We start from the raw sequence: 15,604 nt of genomic DNA, 5'->3' as shown, positions 1-15,604 counted from the left end.
CCCAAGAATGAAAATTGATGGTGGATGGAGACAATTCAGGTGACTTTAGTTGCTTCCAAATGATAGTGGACATCACGCAGGCAGATGCACCTTTGTCAATAATGCATCAAAAGATGATGGTATTATGGACTCAGACTGGTATCTGGAAATCAATAGATGATGGTAATGGAGAATGTTCTAACACATTGTCATGCGGAAAGAGTCAATTTTGTGGACAAAACCGACCTCCCTAGAAACTAAGGTGTTTCTAGTGACAAACAAAACAATCAAGCACTATCTTTCCCTAAATGTGCATTTAAAATAAAAGCAACCAGGTGTTTAAGGCTTACCTTTAGTCCAACGCTGTTTGTAGGGGACAAGCCTCTTGGATCCAGATGAGCTACTCTCCTTGAAGCCTACATACACAAACAAGCAAACGATTACATAGCACCTGAATAACTCATATAATAAAACATATTCATCATAAAGACCAAGGAGTTTATGAAACAAATTATATATAACAACTTGTTGAGAAAAATGAACTTAATTGTATTAATTGGAAACAAAAGAAACCTTGCAACCAGTGCCTTGGTGTTGTGCAGGTCCCTCCCAGGGTCCAGCAAGATTTCTCCTCTACTTTGATCAACTCACCCACTTCCAAATGAAGCTAAGAAAGGAATGGGATCTCTCCTCTCAAGCTCTATAAGGGAGTCCTAATTTTAGTAGCATCTACCCTTAGGAATGTTCAGCTTTCAACCTTCCCTCCTTCTGGCCCAATGCCTGTATTTATAATGCTTTGGAGGAAGTTAAACAGGTCCACCATCAATGGGATAATCCCCTCTTTCAAAGGGATAGCTCCCCTCTTCATGGGATAAGTTCCTCTTTCATTGGGATGCATGAACCATCTGGAGGCGCTCAATCGACGTCAAACCATCTTCTAGAATGCTCTAGAATCAACCGCAAGTAAGTTTTTTGAAGTAAAACTTGCGCCTTTTGACTTTTACAGGGGTACGCACCCACCCCTTTACAGACAGAGCGTACAAGTATGCAGGTATTATGTACTTGAGGTGCGGACCCGCAGGTAAGAGTAAGAGAAAGTGCGTAACTAGAGTTATATTGATTTTTTAAAGGCTTTCTCTCTTTTTTGGAGTTTGACATGAGGAGCAGAGGTATAAGACTTGCCAAGGAAGACAGTATGGTTATTGATGGAGCCATACTGACTGCAAATAGTCATGGTGACAGATTTTAGTGTAACAGATTGCCCCCTAAAGTGTGAGGTCTGTAGTAGATTAGGGTTTCATATCATCTAGGAAGGGTGAAGCACTTTATCATTTCAAGGATTATCTTGTGGAGAGCCCAGTTGGAACCTGCAAATATTCAACACAAAATACATATATGAGATCATATCATCGCTGAGGTAGGCATTCCCATACTCAGATCAAAAACTTAACTAACAAACTAACTACTGCTCTGATATAGGAATGATTTCGCAGTACATCATAATCATAGACATATGTAGACACAGTATGGATGCAGCCATCTGTTTATAATTAATCTACTATATAATGAATACAAAACTCCTCGTAGCCTGGATGGCGGAAACTAGATCCAGGGTCTTCATTTCTGCTTCCTGAAATAGTATGATTCTATCCATGCAAATAAATGAGTTGATGTCGAACATGGTAGAAACCACTTGATTACCAGTCAATGATGTAAACTATTAACAAGTGTGAGAGAGACCACCAGTGATGTCAATGGCTCTCAAAGTACCTAGTATAATCCGTGAGATGTGAATGAATGTGTTGATGTCGAACATGTCACGAAATCCCTTGATCAAAGGTCATTGATGTAACCTGTCGTCAAAGGCGAGAAACCTGCCATTGAGGCATGCAGATTTCAAGGTACTGATGATTCCTAGATCATCTTTCTAGATAATGTGCTGATGTCGATAGAAAGTGATCCGTTGCAGGCAAGCCCACAACACGAAATCATAGATCAAGTTGAAGAAATGTAGCTGTAAGGACTGACTCAGGGATGGTCAAGATGGATGACAGATATTTTGCAGATGAATGGCTTATTTGCAGTGACCTCTTGAACACATAATGACACAACAGATGGCTTAGTGACAATTGACCCAAAGTTAATACCCAGAAACCGACTAAAGACTTTCAATGTGGTTTGATCAACTGTTAGGCAAAGGATTTCCCAACCCAGATGAATGAAAAGTGTCGTGTTCAAGAGTGGTGATAAGGTTTTTTCAAGACAAAGTATAACAAATAGGCTCATTTTCCTCTCTTTTCCCCCACCATTTCTGGCAAGTACCTCTTTATTTTTTACAAGCTTGAGGAGGATAACATTTGCTTGATTATAAGCTCATCCTTCGGATGAGTCCAACTTACTTTAGATTCGAACCCTAAGAAGGAGTGGTCCATTCCTGTTTGTAATCGAACAGGTCCTTTACTGTGAAATTTTAACGAGTCCAGTATAGGAGAAACTCGACGTTTTTCAATTTTAGAGAGTCTAAAAAAACTTAAGAAGACTCCAGGGTTGACCTTTTTCGTAAATTTGTGTCTCCCAAGCCCGAAAAAGTATAAAATAATACTTGAGAGAACCGCTTGATCTTTATGACCAAGGAGTACTTTCATGATTAGTGTCTCTGATCTGAAAAGTAAAAAGCGATCAAGGACACGTCGTTTTATTTCCAATATTGAATTTGAAACGACAAAAATCCGACAATCTTTTCATGTTTTTACGGTCAGAAAAGGGTTGTAAGAGGACCGTCTTTTAATTCCGTTTTAACGAGTGTAAAAGAAACGCTCGGCAATCTTTTCATGTTTTAGGAGTCAGAAAAGGGCTTAAAGATGACTCTGATGTTTTTGTTTGTAAAAAATGACAATTTTCCCTGAAAATCCTTTATCCTGCACAAAAACCAACACATTACTCATACCTGTTGAAGATAGATAAAAATACTTTGAAAAATACCTTTTCATGGTGAAAAATAAACAAATTTACCATTTATTTACCCAAAAAACCTATAAAAAGGGCTTTTACCAATTCATTTTTACCATTTTACTATTTGAGGAGAGAAGAAAGGGCTTTTGGCAAGAAACTTCCCATGGACATTGCGGAGAATCCGACCATCGAAACCGAACGCCGTCTCTTCCAGGTAATTTACAACATCCTCCTCTTCAATTTCATCTGTTTAGAATTCTTTTTAGGCCCCAGATTTCATTTTTGGGAGGTTTTGTGGTTTCAAAAACCGCCTCTCGGGGTACGCAGGAACCACACTAGGGACCCGCGTACCCCGACATTTTCTCAGTTGGAAAACTGTCGGGGGTACGCACCTTGCCTTCAGGGACCCTGCGTACCCACGCTCTATTCCTAAAGGTGGGGTGCGTACCCCGTGCAACGAGTTTTTAAACCCTAAATTCTCCAAAATGGACCAAAATTTTTTGATTTCATGGAATCTAATGGATGTTTTTTGGCATGTAGATTGTTCACCATGCTCGATTGGCGTGAGAGAGAGCACGAAGATGTTGATTTGGCTGCCATTAATCATAAACCGTCAATTGATGCTTTGAAGGCATGCGACCTTTATAAATACTGGGCCATACCTGGCATGAGGGCTCAAGTGAGCTTTCTAGAGTGGCTGGTAGAAAGGTGGAATGTTCAGGACCAGTGTTTTTATATTGGAGGGCACCAGCTTGAGATGGAGCTGGCAGATATCTACTTTCTCACTAGTTTGCCCAAGAGAGGCGAACACTTGACTCTGTTCGGGACTAGGCCAGGTGGCCAGTCTATTGCTAGTCTCCGACTAGAGTGGTGTAACACTCAATCTCAGGAGAACGGGATAGAGACCAAAACTATATCCCATCCTGAACTTATGGTGATTGCCCTTACAGTTACCAGAATTTGCGGGGCTGCCGCTTTACACATTGCCACTGGATCCCAGATGCGGATGGCAATTGATTGCTATCGAGGTACCATTTTCAACTGGTGTGATGCTGTGTTGGCCAATGTAAAAGGCCAACTGACTAGACCCAAAAATGGAGAGCTAAAGACCTTTGGTTATGGGGCTTTAGTTGTGAGTTTTGGCTTAGAGAGGGTTCCGATGTTGATCCCACAGCAGCTCACTGTTGAGGTTGGGCTTCCTCAAGAGCCCAAATTGATGCGATGGGTTGCGGTTATGGCCTGTCATCCTGATGAGGGGACGGAGGTTGTCCGATTTACTCAGGAGTACTTTCACTGGTTAGAAGACGAGGTCTCTTCTATACAGGATTTTCCTTATGCCGGAGTTGATTTTCGTGGAGATCCAGACATGGTTCTTCCACCGGGAGAACAATGGGATGATACAGGTAACTTCATTTTTCACAAGTTTTTTAAAATATCTATTATTTTTGTTTGTTTTATATCATCTCAAAACTGATAGTAATAATTTTCAAAATGCAGATGTAGGCCCACGACGTCCAGCCAATCTCCGGCCTTACGAGAGGAGACTACCAGCTGCAGCGGCACCGACCCCACAGGACGAGGCCACAGAGACTTTGGCTGAGTTGGAAAGTGACCTAGAGCGTCTTACAGCAGACATATCATAGAATACCATAGATGATATTCCAATCAGGCTTCAGCGCTATCTAGTCGGGGTCCCAGGACCTTTTAGGAGGTTCTTATGTAGGGTGGCCTGTGCAGTGGTGTCATATAGAGATCATCACCAGTGATTGGATGGTCGTTTTGTAGACACATGTGACATTTTGGTTTTTTGTACTTATCATTTTTGCCGATCATAAGGTGTTTTTCAACCTATGATCGAAGACGATGTATTTTTTGACACACTCCTATATATATATATATATCATTATTACCGGCTTATCTTGTAAATCATGTTATGGAATTGTTTTAAATTTACATGTATGATTATTGCAAATGTCTATTTAACATTCGAGAAGAAATTGCATTTGCTAATGTATTTAAAGACCTTGGAATATGCTGATATTCAATGTAATCAAACTCACGTTCCAAGAGACGCACTCTCAAAAGTAATCTTAATAACACTGGATTTCTAATGGCATATACTCTATTAAGCTGTAATACAACGAGTTCAGAATCTAACCTCACTATCAAACTCCGAATCCCAAATGAAATAGATTCAGACAATAACTCAATCACTGCATTGTATTCGGAAATGTTGTTTGTTGTTTGACCGAGGCTCACCCCATGCATAGATACTATCTCGTCAGAGGGTGAATAGATAACCCAAGCTGCAGAAGAGATATTCCGTGTACTACGACAAGCACCATCAGCAAAACCAATGTATGTTTGGAGAGGCATCGACATCTGCATCATCAAGAGTAAAACCAAGATAAGCAGGAATAACGACGAAAACACACTCTCTAGGCTAAGCACATTGTCTAAACTAACAAACACACCAGCTAGAAAGAAAAACTAACCTAACTAAAAATCTCCATACCCATTCTTTTAAGCATAATACCTCTTCAAGTAAAGACCATTTCTGGGTTTACCTAAAGAGTCCCCGTCAAAGTCTACCAACTCATAGGCCCCTTTTGCTAGCTTTCGCTTGACAATATAGGGCCCATGCCACATAGGAACGAATTTTCCAGCACCTAATTTATCATTAGCTTGATCATATAATAACACTAGGTATCCTTCCGAAAAATTTCGAGGGGTCACATTTCGATCATACTGAGCTTTCATACGTTTTGCGTGAGTCTCGATCGCCAATGCAGCATCACGTCAATTCTCATCTAATTGAGCTAAGTCTAATAAATGCTTTTCCTCTTCGGAAGTAGCTGGAAGTAACTCGATGGCCATTTGCAGTGACGGGATTTCACATTCAATGGGTAGCACAGCTTCCAAACCATAAACTAGTTGGAAAGGAGTGAACCCTGTTGATGTTTTCACTAAGGTTCAGTATGCCCGAAGCGCTGAAAATAACATGTTGTGCCAATTCGACCGATGAATACCAATGATTCGTCGGATCATGATAACTAAAACTTTGTTGATGGACTCAACCAGAACATTCGCTTGTGGATAATAAGGAGTTGAACTATCGTGATGCAAACCAAGCTGGCCTGTAAGTTCTGTCATCATAACGTTTCGAAAATGGCACCCATGGTCAGTGATTATCGCTTGTGGGACACCAAACCTAGCAGTTATATGATTGAACATGAAAATTGCAGCTGTCTTGCCGTCTGCCTCGAATGTAGGCATCGCCTTGGCCCACTTAGTAAAATAATCTACCACAATGATGATATACACATGCCCCCCGGCCGAGTGAGGGTTACATGTAATAAAATCGATACCCCATTTTGCAAAAGGACCAATGGCAATTATAGGGTGGAGAGGAGTAGGTGGAGCGCGCATCTTTCGATCAAACACTTGACAGTTGTGGCATTTTCGGACCGCAGTAATACAATCTTTGAACAAGGACGGCCAAAAGTAGCCAACACGCAATATCTTTTGGGCTGTGGCATACCCAGAAATATGACCGCCACACGCTCCAGAGTGACAGTCATTTAGAACCCTTTCAACCTCTTCGTGAGTTAAGCAACGTCGAAAAATAGAGTCCGCCCCACGGCGATAAAGAGTATCTCCAATAATTTTGTATTGTTGGGACTGGAATTGAATTTTCCGACGTTCCGACTTTGAAACTTCGGGCCGAAAGGATTGGGTCTGGAGATAGACGATGATATCCCCATACCACGGATCTAAAGTGCTGATTAGAAACAAAGATTCATCCGCAATGGGCTCCTCTGCCACAGTTTCCGTGTCAGCACGCGGGAAGTCACACATTAACTCTGCAAAAACTAAAGATTTCTTAGACTTAGATTTCTCAAACTCCAAGTCGAACTCCTGTAGGATAACAATCCATTTAGAGTACTTGTCCCCTAGCAATTGTTTGGTCAAAATGTAGATCATAGGGTTGCAATCCGAAATGACTGTAGTTTTACGTAGTAAAATGTAGTGACGAAAACGTTGGACAGCTTGAACAGATGCCAATGCCAATTTCTCCACATGTGAGTATTTTAGCTCAGTTGGATTTAACTTTCGACTAAGGTAATATATCACATGTTATGTTCCGAATTCATCTTCCTGAACTAAGACCATTCTAATGGTGGAATGGGAGGCGGCGAGATACAAAAAGTAATCCTGGTTGTAGTTGGGGGGATGCAACAACGGTGCATGGGTCAACGCATGTTTGAGTGCATCAAAAGATTTTTGAGCTATCTCATCCCAAGAGAATTGAGTGTTCTGTTTCAACAACCGTGTAAAACCCTTTGTAACCTCGGCGTAGTTAGGAATGAATCGTCGTAAAAAGTTTGCTTTCCCCTGCAAACTTTGGAGTTGGCGAAGACTCGAAGGAGGAGGAAATTTGATGACAGCTTCTACCTTTGAGGGATCGACGCAAATGCCGACTTTCGAAACTACAAATCCCAGTAATCGACCTGTTTCTATACAGAAGACGATAATGCCTACACCTCCTAAAGATTGCTCGTAAGTGGACGAGGTGATCAGCTTGATGTAATGAATGGGTGGGCAAATCATCGAGATACGGTTGCACAATGTGTTTGATGTCATGAAACGCATAAGACATCGCCCTTTGAAAAGTTGCTCCAGCGTTCTTGAGCCCAAAAGGTAATTTACAATAAGAAAATGTCCCCCATGGACAAATGAAAGCCGTTTTTGGTTGATCGGCAGGTAGAATATTGATTTGATTGTATCCGGAAAAACCGTCCATAAAGGAAAATATTTCGCTGCCGGCACAATCATCAATGATTTGATCGATATATGGAGTTGGGTAGTTGTCCTTTGGACAAGCTCGATTAATGTCCCTATAGTCGATACATATTCTTATTGTTCCCTGTTTTTTGTTAACCAGAACAATATCGATACCCAATCCGTTAATGGGATCAGATAAATGAAACCTGCTTTCAACAGTTTTTCAACTTCTGCTTTAATTGCAACAGCTTTTCGTGGGTGAATCTGACGCAAACATTGTCGGATGGGTTTAGCGTCCGGGTAAGTCTTGATCTCATGAACAACAATCGCGGGATCAATTCCTAGGATTTCCTCATAGGACCAGGCAAACACGTCGCGGAATTCTTGAAATAGGGCCTTGTATGTCTGAATTTCATCATCTGTACACGAGGCACCTATATGTATGTTCTCAACAATTCCAAGCTTAACCGAAATGTCAATGGGAATAGTTCGAGAGATGTTTCCCAAATTCAACTCTGAATCAAGATGTTTCATGGGATTCTGAGCTTCCTTGACATATTCAGCTGTAAAAATTGATAAGAAATCATTTTCAAAATGATCATTCTCGGGTAAAAACGAAGATCTATGATGGAGATCGTTCCATGGTAAATCATCTATACACAGGACTTCACGAAGTTGCTCATCAGATGAAACAACTTCGGGAAACGCTATTAACTCCGAGGTTGATGTGAAAAGTGTTCCTCACGGACCACATTCATTAGGTCGATTTTGGTTGAACACGGGTCGGCAAAAGACTGCACGGCTTCATAGGCAACTTCATATGGACTCAAAGGCATAAAATTACCAAATGAGTCTATTTCAGATTCAGAAGGAATGATCCAAGGATCGTCATAATAAATAGTGTCTGATGTAATCATATGAATGGTTGCAAATGAAGATGATGCGTTGAGTGGAGGAAAAGGAAAAGTTCCTAGTAAACTGGCATCTTTAACTAATCCTACTCCAACATCCTTATATGGGATAGTCATTTTACCGACATGTTGAATACTCTCTGAAGAGGCTGGGTCGGATGAAAAGTAAGCCAGCTGGTCTATTGTTACGATCTTTCCATTATGTGGGAACTTTATTACTCGGAAGACCGATGAAACGACCGCTGTCATAGCGTAAGACCAACTTCGACCCAAGAGAAGGTTGTAGTCTAGAGGGGCATCAACCACCTCCACATCTAGACTAACTGTTTTTCCTTCAACACCTATAGGCAAATCCTGTAGAATGCCAAAAGGATGAAACCCACGGCCATCAAAGGCCTTAAGAATTGTCGGGGATTTATTTAGTGAAGGAGAACCAAGCGATCTCCAACACTGTATCGACATAATACACGTTGAAGCTCCCTCATCAATTACAGTCCGATGAATGGGCCTGTTTTTAACTATCACTGGGATCTGGAAAGCCATTTGATGAGGCAAACGCGGTGTACTATTTTCTAGATCAAAGATTATTAGGTTTGGGTCCTGAACATCAACAGCTCCTATAGCTGACAAAAGTAATTTTCGATGTGCTGGGCATGATTGCAGCACTTCCAAAGCCGACATTGCTGAGGGTGAAACATCAAAGTCCTCAACAATGTTATAATTATGGGCCGCTCTCGCATGTGAATTGAAAGCAGACTTTCGAAGTATACCCTTGGTGGGCGGTTTGATTACTAAGTCTGGGTTAGGCTTCTCAGTCTGTAGTGGATCGGAACCGGGAGCTGAGGTTGATGGATTAGAATGAGAAGATTCTGCTTCTTTGCCATCAACAGGACTTTTACTACCATAATCTTGCAATCGAGTCGCAATCCTTACATGGGACATCATCAATATGGGTTCTTGATTGGAACTCGAGGAAGAACCTATCATCTTGCTATCTTGATTTGGAAATGGATCCTTCAAAACAGCAGGATTTTGGGAACCTTTGACAATCTTTGCAACCTCTACTCGATGAGGGCAGTCTCTTGTAAAATTTTCCTCTTCACAAATGAGACATGGATAACGAGGTTTGCGCTTTTCATCATTGGATTCCGCCTTTTCAGTTTTCTCCTTTGGAGTTTTGTCTGCTTTATTCTTCTTCTTCCCTTTCTTCTTCCCACCGGATTTTGATTTAGCTGTAGATGATTCTATAGCGTGAATATCAGCAGAAACCTCAGTAGAAGAATCTCTTGTCGGGGAATCAGGCAAGGTTATGATAGGAGAAGAATTCTTGGGAGACTTCTACTTACTTTTAGTATTAATCGTACCAATCATACCATCAGCGACATGAGATCCCGAAGGAGCTGCAGCGATTTGATTTGACTTTGGAAGATCAGGGATCTTTTCGTGTAACGTACCTGACTGAGTATAAACTAAGTCAAGGTACTGTTCTTGAGCAATCAATTGCTCCTCAGTAACTACTCCGGCCTTAGCTACGTCTTCAATAATCTTCGGTAACAATGATTTAACAAACCATTCAGCTAAGATCTGGTCCAGGATAAAAACTTTCACTAATCGCCTTCGATGTCTCCATTCATGAATATGATCGGAAATATAAGTGGACGTCGATTGCTCTAATGAAGTTAGTAACTCCGTGCCATTATCATATCTGACCGGCAACTAAAAATGAGTTAAAAACGAGGTAGCTAACTGGCTAAAATTATAAAAAGAGGCCCGTGGTAACTCAATATACCACTTGGCCGCAAGACCAATGAGAGTGTGCTGGAAAAGACGTAAGCGGATCGAATCATCCGAGATGGAATTAGAGGCACACCAGAGGTGGTAAGTCATCACATGGTTCGACGGGTCCTCTCGAGATTTACCCTCGAACTTGGGAATGTCACTGGGCAACTTATTCGGCATTGGCGGCCAAAACGAAAGATAATTAATTGGATCGTTCGTTAGGCGCGACAAGTCTGGTAAGTCCAAAGTTGCGATAAACGGTAGCTGCCGATTAGGATCCCTAAAACTCTGGGTCATGAGACCAGCCCCAGGAGGAGGATATCCAGGATAACTAGGAATAGGAATCGCGTTCGGGATATTGTATCCTCCTGGAAAACCAGGATTAACCGGACCGTATTGGGGTTGTTGTGGTTGTTGATAAGTGTACCCAGGATACGGTTGATACTGGTAAACTGGCTGCTGGACAGCAGGACCGAATTGGTACTGTCCCTGGTACGGTTGATAAGTGAATTGTGGTTGACTTGTGACAACCGTACTTAAACCAGGTTGTCCTACAGGCATCTGAACCGTAGTTTGAATCATGGATCCAGACGATGGTAAAGATGTCTGAGGAGTAGATACAGGAACAGTAGAAACCGGAGCTGTCGATACTCTAGAAGTAGGTGGGTTAGATGGAACAGATGTTGCGGCAGTTGCAGCAGTCGTTTGAGATGGAGTACAAGGCACAGTAGGCCCATACTGAGAAACTACCGAAGGTACAGAAGTTTGAATATTAGACTGGACTGGTTGCTGGGGCGAACTAGAAACTAAGGGTTGTCTAGTTTGAGATGACAACTGTACATTTGGCTGCAACACCTGTTGAGTTTGTGATGGATCCCACACTATGTTCATTCCGGGGTACTGACCCATAACAGGTTGAGAATATTGAGATCCAAAACCGGGTTGAGGGTAGGATTGATAATTGAAAGGTACATTTCTTGTTCCTTGAACATAAGATTGACCTTGGGGTGGTTGGAAACCTTGGTTCGAGTACTGACCTTGGGGTAGGTACCCGTGAGGCATGTACTGATACTGGGGTTGACCTTGAGGTATAAATTGATACTGGGCTTGACCTTGGGGTACATATTGAGTCTGGGGTTGACATTGAGGAACGTAATGTACCGCAAGCACATACTGTCCTTGAGGTTGCCCCCCAGATGCAAATTGTGTACCTTGAGGTTGCCCCCCAGGCGGTAACTGGCCACCTTGAGGTTGAGAAGTGGGAATAGAACCTGACATCTTAAGAATGTCTTCTACGCTCAACGGCTTTGCACCATTTCTTCCAGTGAATAGCCTTTGTTCAATGGGTTGAGGAGATGCTCCCGAAAAAGTACCAGAAAGTGACTGATACCCAGAGGGAACAGAAGGACCGCCGTACAAAAAATATTGAGGCGATTGAGTAAACATGGACGACTGACCTGACATATTTACGGGAGTATAAAAACCCCTAGGTGGTGAAAAACTTAACACTGAGTTGTCCAAATAATTAGTTAAAGAAAGATACTAAATAGTACTTCTAGGTGGACTGTAAAAAATTGATTCACGCTCCCTTAGATCAATAGTAGGTTGATTTTCAGGGATAGGGATGCCTATTTCTTCTTTCGGAGCAAGTTCTTCAATAGCTATCAAACCAGAAGGGAGATTTTCGGTGATTACTCTTTCTACCCTAGGTGAATTTGGAGCACTAGAAGTCGGAGAGACAAACCCCGATGTTGGAGTAACAGGTTCAGATGTCTCAGGTTCTTCGCCTATATCACTAGTAGATGAAAAGCTGCCAGCAAGTTTGGAAACCGAAATAGCTTCAGGATTATAACCTGTTTCTAGAATTTGGTAATCAGGATGAACAACCAACGAAGACTCTCCTTCTTCAGGTGACCCAACTTTACTACTACTAGGAGTTACGAGGACTTTCAAACCTTCGTAATGGCCCGGAACTTTTTTAGGAGGTTGGCCCCGAAGTCTACGGGACTTCCTCAACAAATCAGCCACAGTTACAACCTCAGGAGACTGGCCCCGAAGTCTACGGGACTGTCTTGGTAATTCAGCCACAGCTAAAAACTTTTAACTACTGCACATGCAAACAAAGTAAAATCTCAAAGCAAACCGCCTAAACTCTCTAAAGAACCAAACAAATTTGAATCACACGCCTAAAGAATCTAGGGCGTCAAACCACACACAAACAGTAACTTTCCGGACCGAAAACACTAGTTGGTGATGAAATCCAACATCGCAGAATTCAGTACAGAAATGGCGGGTGGAATAGTTACCCTGGCAACCTGCTTAATGAATAGACTGGACCAAGTTCCTCCACTTTAACCGTCTCGAGTGAAGTGAACCCCCCAGAAAATCCAAGTGAGTCTAGCCGACGTCTGCTCCAGGTACAGTGGGATCTTCCCTCCACCATCACCTTAGGAAGAATCCTAAAGATAATAGTCACTAAGGTCACCAACAGCAACAAATATACCTAGGGGAATAGTCTACGATCCGATACGCATGCAAGGGCAGAGTAACAAGCTCAATCCCCTTGCCGGATCCTTGACAATAATCCAAGGTTTACAGACAAGTGACCCCAGGCTCCTCGACAATGGTTAATCCGAGGTTTACCATTTGGAGTACGTGCATATCTGGCGTCGTTCCCAATGAAGGAGGATTGATTCCCTCATTGGTTCGGACACGATCTCGTGCTTCTCCTTTAAAAGGAGCTTTCCCAGAGCATAAATGTAACAATTGGATTTATCCTACAGCAAGATAAGCTACTTGTTTGTTTTTACTGTCTTGGAGAGTTAATTACTCTCCTACTCCAAGAAACTAGCCTGATCTATGTTGTTGTATCCGAGCCCTAGTAAATAAAAAGTTACTAAGTTAATTTTACTTTAAACGTTATTTTTTATGGCTTTTCTTTAGGACAAAAGGTAGTGGAGATGAAACTTATGATGTGTAGTCTCGACTCAAATCCACAAAAAAGATGCACCTAGGATGACAAAACAATCTTTCCTTTTCAATGAATTTCCTAGCTAAGAGAGTTGGAGAATGAAAAATTTATAAAGACAACTTTCTTAACAATGAAAATCAAAGAAAAAATCTCTTTATCTTTTCCAAAGCACACAACACAAGACCACTAATTATTTCATGAAAACTTCCTTTCTCTTTTCAAAGACTTCAAACACTACTAAAACAAACTTTCTTCAAAAGAGATTTTGTATTTTTCCTATTTTAACAAAGCACGTAAAACTACTTAACAAAAATCAATTTTAAGATCTATGAAAATCTAAGAGAAATTTATCTAAAAGCAAATCTAATGAGGTAAAAGCCTGCAAAATATAATTCCAGGTTGTTTTACTCAGTTACAATTCAACCAAGGACTAATTCATGCAAAATCATAAATCAGTCAAAAACAAAAATAAAATACTCTTGTTCTTTTTCTTAAGAATGAAATTCACAGCTTAACAAACAAGCCTTCTTGAAATTCCGCAAAGAGACAACACAACAGTAGGTTTCTCAAACAAAGGTGGATTTTACGAATGGTCTAACTCCTAAGAAGACTGAAAAGACCAGGGATATCCAAGGTTTCTACAACTTCTAAATCCAGAGTCACTACAAGACCAATACAAAAATCAAACCTAGGGCTAGAATTTCTATGAACTTCACTAAAACCCTTGATGCTAATGAAACAAGCCTAGATGAGAACTTCTGACAGGTAACTAGTGGATTTGGGCAGCAATAAATAAGCTATAAACAAAATCTAATAGGTAAAAAGGAAAAAATTGAAATTTTCTAAACTTTTGACAGGGTACGCAGGCAACCCGTTTGCACAGGTGCGGCCATGCTCTGTGTGCAAAGCATAAGTGCGTACAGGTACACACTGTGCTTAACGCAGAGGGTGCGTACTTCTCTCAAAAACAAGAAAAATAAAAAACTAACTCAATCCTAAGCTATTCCACCCAAATTCACAGTCAATCAGTCAAAAACTAGAAAGAAATCAAGGTTTCTCAAATCAAAGTATCAATCAAAAAAGAAATCAATCAAATCCATGGATTCCCCAGTATGGTCGTCATTTTGTCATGCGGAAAGAGTCAATTTTGCAGACAAAACTGACCTCCCTAGAAACTAAGGTGTTTCTAGTGACAAACAAAACAATCAAGCACTATCTTTCCCTAAATATGCATTTAAAATAAAAGCAACCAGGTGTTTAAGGCTTACCTTTAGTCCAACGTTGTTTGTAGGGGCCAAGCCTCTTGGATCCAGATGAGCTCCTCTCCTTGAAGCCTGCATACACAAACAAGCAAACGATTACATAGCACCTGAATAACTCATATAATAAAACATATTCATCATAAAGACCAAGGAGTTTATGAAACAAATTATATATAACAACTTGTTGAGAAAAATGAACTTAATTGTATTAATTGGAAACAAAAGAAACCTTACAACCCGTGCCTTGGTGTTGTGCAGGTCCCTCCTAGGGTCCAGCAAGAGTTCTCCTCTACTTTTATCAGCTCACCCACTTCCAAATGAAGCTAAGAAAGGAATGGGATCTCTCCTCTCAAGCTCTATAAGGGAGTCCTAATTTCAGCAGCAACTACCCTTAGGAATGTTCAGCTTTCAACCTTCCCTCCTTCTGGCCCAATGCCTATATTTATAATGCTTTGGAGGAAGTTAAACAGGTCCACCATCAATGGGATAAGCCCCTCTTTCAAAGGGATAGATCCCCTCTTCATGGGATAAGTTCCTCTTTCATTGGGATGCATGAACCATCTGGAGGCGCTCAATCGACGTCAAACCATCTTCTAGAATGCTCTAGAATCTACCGCAAGTAAGTTTTTTGAAGTAAAACTTGCGCCTTTTGACTTTTACAGGGGTACGCACCCACCCCTTTATAGACAGAGCGTACAAGTACGCAGGTATTATGTACTTGAGGTGCGGGCCTGCAGGTAAGAGTAAGAGAAAGTGCGTAACTAGAGTTATATTGATTTTTTAAAGGCTTTCTCTCTTTTTGGGAGTTTAACATGAGGAGCAGAGGTATAAGACTTGCCAAGGAGGACATTATGGTTATTGATGGAGCCATACTGACTGCAAATAGTCATGGTGACAAATTTTAGTGTAACACACATCATTAGGAAAGATAATAAAATGATCATCTGAAGGCTCTACTATTGATC

The sequence above is a fragment of the Pinus tabuliformis genome, chromosome 9, assembly GCF_031772625.1.
Source record: "Pinus tabuliformis cultivar Carrire ecotype Pingquan chromosome 9, CPIR1, whole genome shotgun sequence".
Lineage (NCBI taxonomy): Eukaryota > Viridiplantae > Streptophyta > Pinopsida > Pinales > Pinaceae > Pinus > Pinus tabuliformis.
Note: the sequence above shows the minus strand (reverse complement) of the source record.